The following is a 16,464-nucleotide window of genomic DNA, read 5'->3' on the forward strand; positions in this document are numbered from 1 at the left end:
GTTTTTTACTTACTGGAGATATGTTGCAAGTATGGAATTATTTGTTACTTCTCCTATTGGGGTGCAAATCTATGGGATTTGGAGACAGTCATAAGTAAAGGACAGCACAGAGAGGTACTGGAATGCTGAAGGCGTGGAAAGAGAGAAGGTCAAGAAAGAATTTATTCTCCAGAGCTGATTGGCAAAAACCCTATTTTTATTTGTTTGTCTTTTTCTGTAGCTGATGCTTACACTCCTTCCAAGTATCACCATTTTCAGCTCTTTCTCAGGACCCTAGAATTTTAGCAATAGCGTATTCCCCCTTGCTCTGTTTGTATGATGCTCTGGGTTTGTTTGGTTTGGTTAGGGACTTTTTTCTTTTCTTTCTTTTTTTGTTTTTTTTTTTTTTTTCTTTAGTATTTTGACAAAGCACTCAATCGTCTGTAGTGTGTATGTGCCTGTGTGAAGGGCATCTGCTTCATTGCTGGACATTAAGTGGAGTGGTTGGGGTTTGTAGGCTTACTTTAAATCATGTGTGGGCTTGCTGATTCAGTTTGGTTTCCTCTGTGCTCATGTTCCTGTATAATTCCTCATTATATACGAGTCACCTATTATTGTTCCTTTTTGTATACTTTCTCCACAGCAGAGAGGAATTAAAGAAAAGTTCTGGCTCAATGGAATTGCTCTTTTGATCATGTTTTGCTTGCCCACACTAAGCCCAGGGGATTCGAATGAAGGAGAGCGAGGGAGCGATGGCATTGTCCCTCCTCTTCCTGGGCCAAGCTACAGTCTTAACACAGACACTCAACATGCAAGTGTCCTTTGATGTCTTCTAGCTCTAACCACAAGCAAGGGTTGGTGATAACCTGCATGACATTAAATAGAGATTTCTTTAGGGTGGAAAGCAATGATTTTTTTACAACTCCTTAAGTTTTGAGGAGTCTTTAAGGATTTTCATCTCCGTTGAGAAACAGAAGCTGTATTGAACAAGAGGCAACTTTCTATATCTTTTCCCCATCTGCAGTGAGCACACTAAAATTTTTCTTACTAGGACCAATTGTAAACATCAAGCATAATCATATATCAACATAAGACATGCTTTTGGAGCTCAGACCAGCTTCCTCAATGTTTCTGGTAGGACCCCAGAATAATTTTGTCTTATGTAACATCAGAATTCCTTTGTTGTCTGGTTACGTTTATCTAGCAGGGGGTACATGGGAAAGTCTCAGAAGTTTCTTATCTCAATTTGTATTTAGGGTCTTGAAATTCTTCTTCATTAAAAGCTGCATTGATCTTCTGGATGTAATTACATCTGTCTTCCTGTAATTATTAATTTCTTAATAGCTTTATGAAGGGCTCCTTATTCCATCTTAAGTGCCATTTGGACGCCCTTTTTCCTCTTACACAGATTGAATCAGTAATAATAAAGTTTACAGAAGTTCAGCAAGTGCTCTACAGATATTGCATGCGGTGATCATTTCACTCACCTGTGAAATGCAGCCATCTCTGGAGTGGAAGGCACTGAATATTTTAATAGAATCTTGTGAGTATAGGATGACTTTATGAAAGAACAGGATTAAGAAGTGTAAGTAAGCAACTCAGATTTGTACTAAACTTCTGGGTCAAAGAACTTGCTGTTTCTGATCCCAACTCTGGAAATATAAGTTGGAGGCTCCTTGTCAGGAGGAGGATTTCCTTTATGGTCTGATACATCAATGATCTATCTCATCTTAGATATCCAAAACCTGAGACATTCAACAGTATTTGTGTCTTTGTAACTATGTTGACCAGGTCAACCTGCTGATTTTATTTAGCTGTTAAAGACTGATTCTTTTCTGACTGGAAAGACCACCACATTGGACCACATGGCAACAGAAAGGTGCTTTATTCTCTGAATGGGGAAAGGGGAATTGCCTGTGACCCAGCCAGAGGGGAATGGCCCTTGGCCCTCTGCCTGTAATACAATGGTGCTGTTTCTGTTATCAAATTGCTTCTGTCAACACCCTGATGTAACTGGTATTTGTTAACCCATAATTAATGGTCTATTGCCATGTCTGTCACATAATAGTAGTTCTTTAGGGCACCTGGAGGATTATCATAAATGTTCAGTATCATTTGATAGAAAAAACACCTACGTATTGATTGACAGAATCCCTAACTTTCTTTGCCTTCCTCAAATTCCCTTCTGGTTTTTATCTGCTCACAAGAAGTCCTACTGATTTCCACTTCTGCATTTTGTTGCCCAAAGGATGAAAGTAGTCAGAGAACCTGTGAAATTTCCTTCCCTTGTGTGGGCACAATACATCTCTAGTTAAATACATCTCTAGTTACTGAGAAAGGGTAAAGTGTTCTCTTTTCAGGGTTTCTGATTTTCCCTCTTCCCTTGCCGTCAGCAGGAGGGTAATTCCAGTGCCCGGGCAGGCACAGCCATAACAGGCAAATACATTGTGCTTGCCCCCACACCACATCCCTACCTGGGGCAGTAATGAGGAGAGAAGCCTCACAGCCTGCTGACAGCCGGCTGCAGAAAGCACCCCTGGGTAAGTCAAAGTGACACTGATCCCCTGCCACGGTGCTGCCTTTGCAGAACGGTGTTCTTTGGCATCAGGGGGACACTTTGGATGGGCTGTCACAGGCATCAGGAAATCTCAGGGAAGAAAGAAATCTGAAGCACAGAAAGGTAGTAATCAGCTCTGGGTTGATCTGCATAGATGTGGTTCGAGGGGACAATTAATGTTACATTTTAGATGTCAGTGGGTGCTCCTTCTGGCCATGGGTGCACTCACCTTCCTGGCAAGAGCATACATTTGCAGTCAGTGGAGGTTTAAGAGGTATTTCAGTCCTTGGTCTCACTGTTAAATCTTCATTTGCGATGGCACTTCCCAAGATATAGACTTCTCTCAAAACTCTCTTCTGCCAAAAGCCCCACTCCACCTTTTCCATGAAGGGTACGGAGGGCAAGAAGATAATAAATACCCATCATACTTTCATAATTTATTAGAGACAACATCACTGGGTTTAGAGTGCCAGCAGTATAGACAGATAACATCAGTATGGCTACACTTATTTGAAATTTTTTAGATCATAAAGCAATAACAGACTACTTGCACTTGCACAGGTCTCAGCAACATGCCTGAGAAGTTGAACCTCCTGCCTCACCCTGAAATCCACAGTATGACAACCGAGTTGCTGTGTTGCACATGGAACTTGCAGCCTTAGCACAAGACTGGGTAAGCTCTGCACTACTAACCCATCACTACTGTCCAGGCTAGGCATAGAAAGAAAACAACTGCCTCTGCTGCCCAGCCCGCTAAGTTTGGGGAAATGCAGCTAATGTGTATCTGTACAATAAATACCAGCTTTAGTGCTTTGAACCAGCTCAAAAAAGTTGGCAACAAAAGAGTTCTTTAAAAGTTTCACTCTTTCACATACTGCAGTAATTATACAAAGTCATGACAAACCCTACATGCAAAGGAAAAGTGCAAATATTCTTTGAAAGTTCTTGACCTACTTTGGGACAAATGGGTTTCCTTTTGCATCCTTTAAATAAAACAAAACTATTGCCTTGCCTTTGTTTAGCTTTCCCTGCTAATATCAGTTAGGATTTAGTCTGACTTTGATTAAATGTTCAGTGAGATTCTTTCTCTTTGTTTAAACTGTAATGAATGTAACCCCCTGGTCATTTACTGACCCATGGAACAGCACAAGGACAGGTTTCTTTTGCTGTTCCAATGGCTCCCACTCAAGCTACTGAGGTTACAGTTGCTTCTTAGGATGCTATACCTGTTTTTTCCAGACAGATGCTAGGTATTTGCCTGTGCTCTAAATACCTGCAAAAGCAGTACAGATCAGCTTTAGGGAAGTGGCACACAGGTGAGCCTGAAGGAAGACACCTTGCCATTCAGGAAGTCTTGTTACCTTGGGCGTACAGCAACTGTTCAGCACCCAAGTTCAGAGTGCACCCAGGGAGAGCTTATATCTGCTTGCAAAGAGCCTTTCACTCTGTTACCTGTTTGCAGCCACATTCTGTCTTGCTGAAGCTGATGGTTTTTTTGGCATGGATTAGATAGGAGTATGGTCACACCAGTGTTCTTGGTGCTAAGGTGTCCAGGAGGACTGGCAGCAGTTTTAATATGTTAAGAGACAGATTAAGAGCCTATCCTTGAAATCACGTTCTATTCTACCCTACTGACCATCTCTTAGCTGGCAGGAATTTACTTTTTTGAACTATTTAAGCTATTTAATAAATTTAATTTTATTTTTAGTTTGAAGGGGGGGGGGTGTTATTTTGTTTGTGGGGTTTTTTTTTCTTTTTAGTGGAAGACCATTAAGCAACTGCAGTAAATAATGTCAGGCTGTCGTTGAATACTAAGGGTTTGGATTTTTTTTTTTCTTTAAACTGGGAATATACATAACATTTTATATGGGGGTTTAGGTGTTTTAGAAAGCCAAGACTGATGCTTGGGTTGACATTAAAAAATAGGTATTGCTTTACTTTGTGTTATGTATATCAATAATATATTTCCATAAAAGATAGATGCTTCTTTTTGTTTGCATGCAGGGTAAGGCATTGTTTTCACCATGTATTTAGATTAAGAGCATGTGTCTGTGTGTTTGAAAACAAAATGAGTCTGGACTCAATACAACTTACTTGCTTGGAAATATTTAATGGAGCTCAATGTGAGAACTGCTCCAAGAGAAGGTTTGAAAGAGGGTGTCCTTTTTCTGAACAGGTTGCAGCTGAAGCACAGGAAAGGGAGTAGCAGAAAGATGTGGACCTAAATATTACAGTAGCACTGTTCCCAAATATGACAGGCATTTAAAATCTTTCAGCTATCCCCTGATGTGAGTTATTTCCCTGTCGACATCAGCTCTGGTGCAGGATTGTAACACTGCACCTGGATTCAGGTTTTTGAGTTCTGGTCCTGTTTCTGTCGTTGATCCCCAGTGTGTACATGTAACCCAGCCGCACCCACATCCATCCTCCATCTAATCTTCCCAGCCTTCTAATGGGAAGGACCGAGCAGCCCTTTTGCAAATGTGTCAGAAGGAAGGGTTTTGAGGTAATGACAGTTACTTTTCTTCTGATCAAGACTAAAACCAGAAAATGATGGGGAGAAAGGGGGTGGAATTATGTTATGCTTGGACAGATTTAAAAACGCAAAGAAGAAATAGGAGCTATTTCAGCATTCAATGTTACATTTAAATCTGCAGAATGGATGCCCAGAATCCAGTCTGAAATGAAAAATCAAAGAAGCCTTGCTACACATTTCCATTACGTATTATCAAACCTTCCCCAGACCCTCTTCCCCAGTGAAATCTCAGCTGAACGCACATGGGGTATTTCTGTAGACAGAAATTTCATTTCCACAAAATGACATTCTGCATTTCCTACTTTATTTCATCTATGTTTTTCTTGAGCAGAGCTAATCTAATCACAGATTGACAGGACGTATAAGTATTGCCATAATAATAACAGTAACTAGAAGGACTATATCAAGTGTGTCTGCTTGTTTAGCCATACTATACTCGTAACATGTTTTAAGCCTTTTGCCATTGTCTCAATTCCTAATAGAGCTAGAAGGCAGCATCTGCAACTAAATATTTCTCAACCCTAAAATAAACTTCATGGAATGAAGCAGCAACCCTGGAGATAGCCATTTAGGTCATTTTTCAGGACTCTATGATTGGTGTTTCATCACAAAGCTTCTTGTATTTACTCCCAATATTATTTTGCTTGATTGTGTTCTTGTCATTGCAGTTCTTATTCTAATATGCTTCACATATTTTCCTTGGAATATAATCCTCTTCTATGTGGATTTGTGCTAGCAAGCTTTTCCAAATGCAATTTATTTTTCAATTGGTTTAACAAAGAGCACAGTCATCTACCTGGTTTAAATGAGCTCATTAGGAAATTAGAACTTTTAGCTGCTTTTAGAATGTAGTTTCTATTATTTTTAGTCAACTCTTTTCTTTTTCTTCCATGCCAAACTCATTGGTCTGTAATATAATAAATTATGCACACAGACAAATGCACTGAAACAAAATTACCTTTCTTCTCTGTAACAGATTAGTTTTAATTTGTGCATACAGTGGTCTGTCTTCCTGTTGATGTATCCTGAGGATAGGGAAGAAATTTATGACAGTCCTACTGAAAAGGCTAATGGAAGTCAGAAGCATTTTCCTGCCCTGTGGCAGGTTTCTTGGAACCAAGAATAAAATTGGAAAGTGTACTGTGTTGTGATGCTGGACATTTAAAGTCAATTCCTAAGAATTTTCAGCCAAAGGACTGTACTGCCATCTTTGAAACTTTGATTGATTTCAATGACTGTGGAAGAGTGTTTCATATAAAGCATTTTTACCAAGATTTAGGCAAATGGAACTTTGGAATGAAATCATTAACAGAACTCATCTAATTTAGGAGTTTATCATATTAATCAACATTTTCCCTCTCCCCCCCCCCCCCCCATCCATTTCCAATGTGGTATCAGAGTACTTTTTAAACTCTCCATGACTTATTTTTATCTTGTTAAGTTCCTTCAGCTCTAGAGAAAAAATGTTGGATCATCAGTTGTAATACTTCATTTTTAAACAAATGATACACATTTTTCTCCCCAAATCTTCTAGATTTAATCTCTTTTTCTTGTAATAAAACAAGCCAACTGTATCTTATGAATCTATTTTAAGTGGAGCTTGAAATACTTCAGCAATGTGATTACTTAATCTGTGTATAATTTTACCTAGCATATTCTTCTGGACCAAGTTCAGACTGACATCTAAGCACCTGACAGTCTGAGAAAGACACCTTGGTGAGAGTCAAACCTAAAAGCTCAGATGTTAAGAATGTTTCATTTACTGTAACCTTGGTAAATATGGATACCTTAGATGTATGGTAAACGTGTCCTGCTCTGCATCAGGAAATGTGAGTTTAAGTTTCACTTTGCATTTGTTTGAAGAAGAAAGCTCAGCTGCTTTGCTGGGATCCCAAAACATCACAAAGCACCTTTCAGGACTAGGACTTTTGGCCCATATTTGCTAAAATAATTCAGAGTACCTTATTCCTACTGGCAGAAAATTGTCCAAGTTTATTAGGAGCCTTCACATTATCAAAATCAGTGGGGTACTGAAGGGCTAAATAATTCCATGATCTTAGTCTTTTTTCTCTTGTTCTTCAACATCCTGTTTGGAATAAAAAAAATGAAGATAATAGCAGGTTTTTCTGTCACAGAAGGACTGGGAGGATAGACATGTTAAAGATTATGAGATGATCTCAGTGAAGTGGGCCCTGCAAGTTTTATTTTTTTAAACATAATTAACATATTCTGCAAGACAAGTATGCATACGCTCACTTTAACATGCTTTGCAGTAGAAGGAAGAATAGAATGTGTGCTTAACCTGAAGCTCATACTCAAGTGCTTTGTTGAATCAGGCTCTGTATTAACAATCCAGCCTCTTCTAAATAGTGTTTTCTATTCCTATGTTCCTGACCAGACTGAGCAATGTACTCTTTAATTACATCAGAGCCACTGAATATCAGCATTCAGCTCAGCCACAGGTAATGCTTCAGATTTCACTGTCCTCTTATCTAACAGATGTGACATCTTTACATTAGAGTATCTTATTCCCTAAATAACAAGCCTCCCTTATAATTAATTATATATGAAAAAGCAAGAAAACACAGCTCAGAAATATATTTTTTCCAATAAAGCTGCAGAAAGAACAGAATTGCATTTTTAAATCAGACTGAAATCAGGCTCAGAATTATACATCTTCTCACTTATGGAGACACTTCATGGAAAGTGGAATGAAATTCATAAGAGCATAGCTCTTCTGATATTTCATTTAAATCAGTGGAAAACACAGGTGCTTAAAACTAGGCTGACTTGGAGACCTGTCTTTGAGTTTGGACGTCTTATTTTGCAGGCAAACAAGATGACTACTGAACTGTTTCTGTGTAGTGAGCAGATGTCAGATCAGGGAATAAGCCTCATAAGCTGCAAGAGGCTTTCATCTGAGAGATGTCTGTAGAAATATCACCCATATCTGATAGTCAGGGAGATGAGTAAGGACTGGGTCCCTTCCCCTAGCAAGGATTTCCTGAAATGATTCCTGAGCTGACAAACACTCAGGCTCAATTCAGAGGAGTAGGGGCAGAACTGGGAAGGATTTCACGGCTGCTAATAGAAAGAATTACTGCCCTAAAGAATAGAGGGATCTAGAGGTCAAGTGAAGGAGAAAAATATCAGCTGAAAGAAGGGACAGGAATAAAAATGACACAAACTTTTGAAGGTTACTATGGAATTTAGATACACAACTCCTGTTTGTGTCATGGGCTGCATATCTCAGGCTATGTGCACCACTAGGATGTGGCACAGGCTTTAGGTCTCATATCTGCTGTAAAAATCCTCAAATTCCACCTTAATTCAGTTTGCAGAGATTAATCAGACTTCTCCAGAGCTGTGAAAAGATCACTACTATAGCATTGAGGCTGAAAAATTACCAAACCTGCAACTTCACTTATCATGCAAGTCCTGTGCAGACACAGAGTAAGTGACATTACTGTCTTGTTCACCTAAACTTTTCAGAAAACATTTAAAAAGGAGGAGAAGGGTCTCACACTTGTGCCTTTAGCCAAAGAGAATAGGGAGTACAATTAAAGGCAATATGAAAACAGGGTTTGAGCCAGCAGCTCGACTCTAACCTGACTTTATCTGTTGGTGACACAAATTGGCATCCTCCCCTTGATAAATTAAATCAAGTTTTGATGAAATATACAGATCAATCAAGTTGTGTATTTAAGGTTTCTTGTATAAGCAATGTGAAACAAGACAATGTATCCAGGCCTACTGTGCTCTTTATAAATCCTTTAGCATGTTCCTACTTGGAGGTATACCTTTTACAGGAATTGATGATTTGGAATGGGTTCATCATTCATTTCACTACAAAAAAGAGCAGGAGGGTAGATATGATAAATTGGTAACTACAGGCATCAACATATTTTTAATGCTCTTGATCAATTGCTTCCCTCAGACTTTGTCTGCAGTGCAGGGTGGTTATGGTAGTCTACAGGCTTTAATATAAAGAAGTGTTTAAACTAACAGTTGTGGGTTTTCTACATTTTACTGAGTAGATACAGTACAATTTAAAATCTACAGTATCCTTAAAAAGCCCATAATGACTGCATTTAAACTGAGATGAGACTGCACTGTCAGACTTGCACAACGATAAGTGTCTGTCACACTGTTCAGTCTTGCTGCCCCACTATGTTGTACTAATTCCTGCTTTGTAAAATCTCTCTAGTAAATTAAGATGCTCCGTTCCCAGTTTATGGCTGAGTGGCAAGAAGCTATAGGTATGCCACCAAACTTGCTGTTGAACAATTCTTACATTTTTCATTATTTTCCTACAATGAAATCCCACCTAATAAATCCCCTCCTCTGCCAGTCTCCTGGAGATGTTTTCAGAGATATTCTGCTTTCACATATATTTCATAAATCTTTCTCCTAAAGGCTTAAAGTAATATTCACATACATATATTCCAAATGGCTTTTATAAAAAGGGCTTCCTTTTCTGTTTGAACCACTCCGTTTCTTTTTCAGATCTCCCCTCAGCTCGATTTCTGTCACTGTTATCAGGACACAAGGTTCATTGAAGTGAACAAACATTAAAAGGCTTTGCATTACCCCTTTCTCCTTTGAGATGACATTATCTTACCTGAATTAGGCTATGTATGCTCTAGGCAATGAGAGATGATCTAGGGGTAACAGTGGCACAGATCATACAGTCAGATTAAGAAAGTGGGACTAGTCTGCAGAAACAGAACAGGGTGTTTCAGAGACAGCATCATGCAAGTGCCCCTGTACTACTTTGGGACGAAGTCTGCAGCTCTGAGCAATGTTAGGCAGTTGTATTGTGTTGGTTATTTCTAGCTCCAGCATTTGCACATCGCATACCATTGTATATGTCCCTGTGGTTTTCAGAGGCCCCTGCTATCATAACAATCTGTTTAACTCTCTGGAGCAAGGCAAACAAAGTACAGAAAATACTGTGTGCCAAGTCCTGTTTCTGAAGTGTGATTTTTTGGAAGACATCAGGAAATGGCAAAAGTTCTTTTGTATAAATAGTCTTAGGTTTTGTCTCAGCATTGTTTAAACAAAAAGGTAAGAAAGGGTACCGTGCATACAGGGAAGCTCAGTTTCCCTGTGATGCCCAAAGCCAAAACCTCCCTTGGAGCACTTTCAACCTAGCTACACCAAGTCATGCTTTGTTGTGGCCCATTGCTAGAGATGCACCTTTTTTGAGGCATCAATACTACATTCATTAGTGTCACACAGAGATGTGTGTTGCCACGAGATCTTGTGAAGGCTGTAGATACAGAGAAAAATGCTAATGTCTTATGTTGAACTACTTTCAGTTGCAGTGTTGTGAGAGTAAGAAAATGTCGCTCACATCAATGACTACTTAAAGATTGATCTTCAAATAGTCTGTTCCTTACGGAAGAGCTGAATGCATGACTCAGAAATAAATATGTTTAAAAGCTCCTCTGCCATTTACTTGTTACAGAGCATTGGATCATACATCTTGTGTCTACCTAAATTACCCAAGTTTGAAAGGTGAATAGATCCTTTCCCAGGAAGCTAAGAATTAAACACCTTTCTCTCTCCTTCATCACAAGCTCAGTCTTTAATTCATCTTATATCCACTACTAGTCAGGCACATGCCAAAGTGAAATGCTCAGTTCCCACAAATGCACTTTATTTCATAAAGTCATATGGTTGGAAAAAATTTCAAGTGGTCATTTAATTCATCCATCTGTGCTAGTGTTAAATCTAATGAGAGTTGTCCAGTCTGCCCTAAAACACTTTCATCCTTGTTACCTTCCCAGGATGTCCATCTCAGTCCTTCATCTTCCTTTCTGTTGGAAAGTTCCTCTTTAAAGGTAATGTGAATCTCACTTACCCAGTTCACATGTTAACCTACAACGTGGAGAACATACTCTTTTTTTTTTTTTTTTTTTTTCCACAATAGCTTTTTAGAGACTGCTACTCTATTTCCTCCTCAAAATTCTCAAACCTGCTTTTTTCCATTAGAGACATGTTTTTATGTGTATTCTTCTCAGATGATAAATATTTTTTTCATTCATTGATGAAAACTGCTCAAAGTATTCCTGCTGAGCAGTGTTCCTGCTGTATTGAACGAAGGAGACTGTCTTCACAAAAGGTGGATTTCATGTTTATATGTGCTGATATTTGTGTAAGGGGCTGATCGTAAATGACCTTGAAACAGTTATCTTCATCTGAACTATATCCTCTGTTCAGAGAGCTTGTAAATATAATCTCATTTACCCTATGCTGAAGTTATTAATAATTTGCAGTTTTCTTAGGTGTCTTGTGTCTCTGTCCCTGTCTCTCCACCTCTTTGGGGATCTGTGTTTGTTTGGAGCTTTGCTAACTGATTATGTTAGTGTTCTCCAGGATGGCATGTTCCAGCAGTTGAAAACTCACAGGATTTGCATGAGAAGAGTTTCTCATCCTGAAAATCAATGGTTTAGGTGCATAAAACACAATCAATCAACATATGCAGGAGATGTACCTGTTTCTCCAACAGTACATTAAAACCAGCAGAGTTTTTGAGTCTGTAATTATGACCAGGACAAAGGAAAAGTCTGAAGAGCTATGAAGACTTCTTCCTTCCCACAAGGGTTGATCACTGTCCATGCAGATGATTTGTCTCTGAGGCAGGTGCTGGTTTCTGAGAGGAAAGAGCTCAAGGAATCATCAAGAGGCCACTGGTATATAGTGCTTAAGGGTTTGCCTTCCATTGTAGCACTGCTTAGGTTTTACATATGCAGCTGAAGAAATATGTATTTCTGGTGGCTCTGCAATTCAGTGAGGATGGAAATAGCGTTTGAAATTTTGAATGCAAACCCCAACAGAAATGACATCCCAGTGTGAAGCAGGCGCATTTGTTATTCATTACTGGCAAGCTGGATATCTGCTACCTCACAGCTTTGACTATTAACAGTGAGCTGCTTAACTGAAACAAGACATGCATGTGAGCGGATGTCAGTTTTCTTTTCCAGTCTGGAAATGCCAACATTTCCCTCAACTAATTTCTCTGGCTGGGTAAGTTTACAGCTTAATTTATGCCTAGACAACAATCAAATTTTGATTCAAGGTGCTAACTTCTTTCTCCTGCCACTCTCTGTAACTCTCCACTCCTGACAGAGGAGGAGATATTAGAATTATAGAATCATTTAGGTTGGAAAAGACCTTTAAGATCAAGTCCAATGGTTAACCCAGGACTGATAAGTCCACCACTAAACCACATCCCTAAGCACCACATCAACACATTTTTTAAACACCTCCAGGAACAGTGATTCCACCACCTCCCTGGGCAGCCTGTTCCAATGCTCGATGACTCTCTCAGTGAAGAAGTTATTCCTAATATCCAATCTAAATCTCTTCTCGTGTACCTTAAGGCTGTTTCCTTTTGCCCTATCACTTGTTATCTGGGAGAAGAGACCGACCCCCACCTGCCTGCAAGCCCCTGTCAGGGAGCTGTAGAGAGCAGCAAGGTCCCCCCTGAGCCTCCTCCTGGCCAGGCTGAACAGCCCCAGTTCCCTCAGCCGCTCCTCATCAGCCTTGTGCTCCAGCCCCTTCCCCAGCTCCGTTGCCCGTCTCTGGACACGCTCCAGCACCTCTGTGTCCCCCTGGAAGTGAGGGGCCCAAAGCTGAACAGGGTGTTCCAGGTGCGGCCTCACCAGTGCCCAGTACAGGGGGACGGGCACTGCCCTGGTCCTGCTGGCCACACTGTCTCTGATACAGGCCAGGATGCTGTCGGCCTTCTTGGCCACCTGGGCACTGCTGGCTCACCTTCAGCCGGCCATCAGCCAGCACCCCCAGGGCCTTTCCTGCCCGGCAGCTTCCCAGCCGCTCTGCCCCAGCCTGTAGCGCCGTGTGGGGTTGCTGTGACCCGCGTGCAGGACCCGGCACTGCTCCTGGCTGAACCCCATGCAATTGGCCTTGGCCCATCAGCCCAGCCAGCCCAGACCCCTCTGCAGAACCTCCTGCCCTCTGGCTGATCAACACTCCCCCCATCTTGGTGTGACCTGCAGACTTGCTGAGCATGCACTTGATCCTCTCATCCAGATCATCTATAAAGATATTAAACAGGGCTGGTCTCAGCACAGATCCCTGGACAACACCACTTTACCAGCTGGATGTAACCCCATTTCCTACCACTCCTGGGACTCAGCCAGACAGCCAGCTTTTAACCTAGCATAGAGTACACCCATCCAAGCCATGAGCAGCCAGTTTCTCCAGGAGCATGATTTGGGAGACAGTGTCAAAGGCTTTAACTGAAGTCTAGGTAGACACCATCCACAGCCTTTCCCTCATCCACTAGGTGGGTCATTATTCATTACATGAATAGAAAGGAGTTATTTCAAAAGTCCTTTTTGGCTCCCCAAGATGAAGTGTTCTTCATGTGCCCCACTTGTTCTCTGTTTTGTTCTTTTGGCTCCATCAGCACCAAAATGGAGATATCAGAAGCATTTATTTACCCAAAGAGTATATCATGTCCAGCAGTACTGGCTTCAGAGTCTCTAACAGTGGAGCAGGGGATGTCACCCAGTGGCTGCAAGTCACTGGTCTGAGCACAGAGCAGCCCTGAAAATATTGTGTGGGCAGTTCGGTTTTGCTTAAGCCTGTGATACCACCCCATGTTGGTCACCTCTTCCCAGCTGCATCCACCTATGTTCTCCACTCCTAAAAGTCTCCAACATCACTTTCCCAAGTAGGGAGATGTGGGGGAATAATAGTAGCACACATTAAATATGCCTGGGAAGGAGGAAAAAGACACAAGGAAGAAATTCTTGGGGAGTTTTTATGAACAGAGTTTGTGTCACAACCCACAGTCTGCAGGAACACCTTGCTTATTTTCATGCTTTGATCTACATAAATTAATCCAGCATAGATCTGGATCCCAGAATTTTAGGAACACATCTAGCATTCTGTGTCCATGTGGTGCTAAATCATTGGTTTTGCTTTTCTTTGCAGTAAAATTAAAACTCAGCAATGTGTAGAAGTAATTCCTTGTACTCTGCAATTGTGACATTTGCCTTTTTGGCTGAGATGGGAGACTGAAACGGAGATGCTAAGGTTTGTGCTAAGGAACATGGCGTTCACAGCAAGGAGCAGCTAAGGTCCTCTGGGGTTCAGTGTTGTGAAGGCAGAATTTGTAATGTGTTACTACTGGGTTTCATATTCATTAGTGTTTGCACTGACATTATGCTGCCCAGTTTTTTAACCTTATCAAGTGTTTCGCAACTTCCAAGCAATTTTCTTTCATCAAAAAAAATAAAAAAGTCATCCTCTATAAATGTTGCTAGTTCAGTATATGATCTGTAGAAGCACAGATTTTAAGTCTGTTCTTGTTGATCTCCTAAGCTGCACAATCCAAAGAACATCACCTAATAATTCTTGCATCAAACCTTACATGTGGCCTAAAACAATACATGTCAAGAATGTGTCATTGTAATGTGGAGACCTGAGTTGCTGAACAACTGTAATATTTTCCCCAATATGCAGTTTTTGACCAAAAGTAGTAATACTGAACTGAATCTTATTAAACACCTCATTTCACTTTGAAAATGTGAAGGCATTTGAAAAGCGCTTCATACAACCTCCTTAAAAACACATGTACTGTTAAGCATCGTGTAGTAAGATAAATTTCAAACACTCCAGATTGACAGTAGATATTTTTTCTACGCATCTAATAAATTTTTAGTGTGATATAGTAGATAGTGATATTGGTAGAGGAACATTTAGATTAATTGTTACTAAGGGAGTAGTCTTTCTCAAGAGATTTTTATAAGCTGCTTGTACTTGGGCTGAAAATACCATGAGAACATCCATGCTTGTGAATTTTGAAATGTTTTCTTCTACTTCCAAAAAGGACTTCAGAGTACAAAGGATCTGTATTATGAAAAGTGTTATATTCAAAAACCTTCTTTTATGGGCAAAAAGAAAGAACACCTCACGTATGTATATATATAAAACCAAGAGTTTATTGTTAATATAGTAGAATCTTAACAAGTCTTTTCATTAATAGTCCTGATCTAACTATTACCGAAAAAGAAAGGATAATAATATAGTTAGAATTGTTATACATACACTTCCTGCTTTCTACCCTTTTCCTGGTGTTATGCTTCCCCTTTCCCTGCTCCTCAGGGTGCTGAGATCAGTGGTTTCATTCTGGCATTGGCGCTGCTGGGATGTTGTAGCAACTTGTCAACATCTGGAGACGGAGACCTTTGCAGGGTGGGATGTCATTCGTATTGGTGGCTTCTGTCTCCTCAGTCTAGGATGCACTTGTAGTCATTTATATGGTTTCTAACAGAAGTTTTACACCTCTTACACACTTTTACACATAATACAGGACTGTGCACCTGGCCATGCCAGAATATTTCCTCAATATTCCATTTCTGCACTGGCTGAAATGTCTTTGACATGAACGTAGGAAAAAAGCTGCTCTTGTAAGGACCCTCTCTGAGAAAAGGCTTTGTTTGTTGTCTGGGTGCCAGGTTGGTGTGATTATGTCTTAAAATGTAGTGCTCTGAGATCACCTGCAAATCAATTCTGTGCACACCTGTCTGCAATGAGGGGCATGCCCAAAGCCTCCCACAGCTTAAGTATGGGGGAAGAAGATAGCTCCTCAGATGAGCATGGAGCAAGTGGACAGCCTGATGGAGTGTGAGCTGGCTGCAAAGGTGATTTGTCATAAGTAGGCATTTTCCAGGGCAGAACTTGGGTGGATAAGCAGTTGTATATAACCGGTACTTAAGTATGCAAAAAGGTCTTACCTGGGGTCTGTGCCTTCCTATGCCACAACTCTTGCAACCACTTATAGAAAGAAGAAACGTTTTCCTGGCCAGACTAATGTGACTTGCTCACACTGGCATAAAGAGAACAGGCTCCAGAGTTCGAGTCAAGAAGAAATTAATTCCTCAGGCACATTAGCAGTGGCCATTGGGGTTTTTAACTTTTTTTTTTTTTTTTTTTTTGGGGGGGGGAAATACTGCATTTTGTATCAACATCTGGTTATTTGCTCCTAATGGATGTCTTCATCCTGCAGGCCCAAAGCATTGGTTGTGCCTTTGAGATCTCCTGTGATGCACAGTACTAGAGGAGTTTGTTTTTGTTTTGTTTTTTTTTTGTTGTTGTTGTTGTGGTTTTGGGTTTTTTTTTGGGTTTTTTTTTGGGGTGGGTGGGGTGTGTGGTACTAGCAATCTAAAATCTTACTGTGCTTGGAAAAGGAGGAGTCAGGGGTTGTTCTGGGCTTACTGGAGGGGAAACTGATGTGTTGTTGGCCCTCTGGAATTAGTTAGTAAATGACTAGAAGCAATAACCCATGTGGCTGATGCTCTTGTATCTGTGTCCTGGCTAGTAATTATAGTCATTCATTGGTCAAAGGCACGAAAAT

The 16,464-nt window shown here is 40.5% G+C and overlaps 1 long non-coding RNA gene across 18 annotated transcripts in view; it reads left to right on the forward strand.

Moving 5' to 3' along the window:
• Positions 1-16,464, forward strand: part of LOC119153594 — a 115,512-nt gene that overhangs the window by 69,712 nt on the left and 29,336 nt on the right. For 17 of the 18 annotated variants that reach the window (XR_005106174.1, XR_005106173.1, XR_005106176.1 and 14 more), the window contains exon 2: positions 3,098-3,209. This is a non-coding gene — a long non-coding RNA (uncharacterized LOC119153594). Of the gene's footprint in view, positions 1-3,097; positions 3,210-4,296; positions 4,354-16,464 lie in introns of all 18 variants that reach the window. The other variant, XR_005106178.1, reaches the window with a different exon arrangement.

This window comes from Falco rusticolus, chromosome 9 (assembly GCF_015220075.1).
Source record: "Falco rusticolus isolate bFalRus1 chromosome 9, bFalRus1.pri, whole genome shotgun sequence".
Lineage (NCBI taxonomy): Eukaryota > Metazoa > Chordata > Aves > Falconiformes > Falconidae > Falco > Falco rusticolus.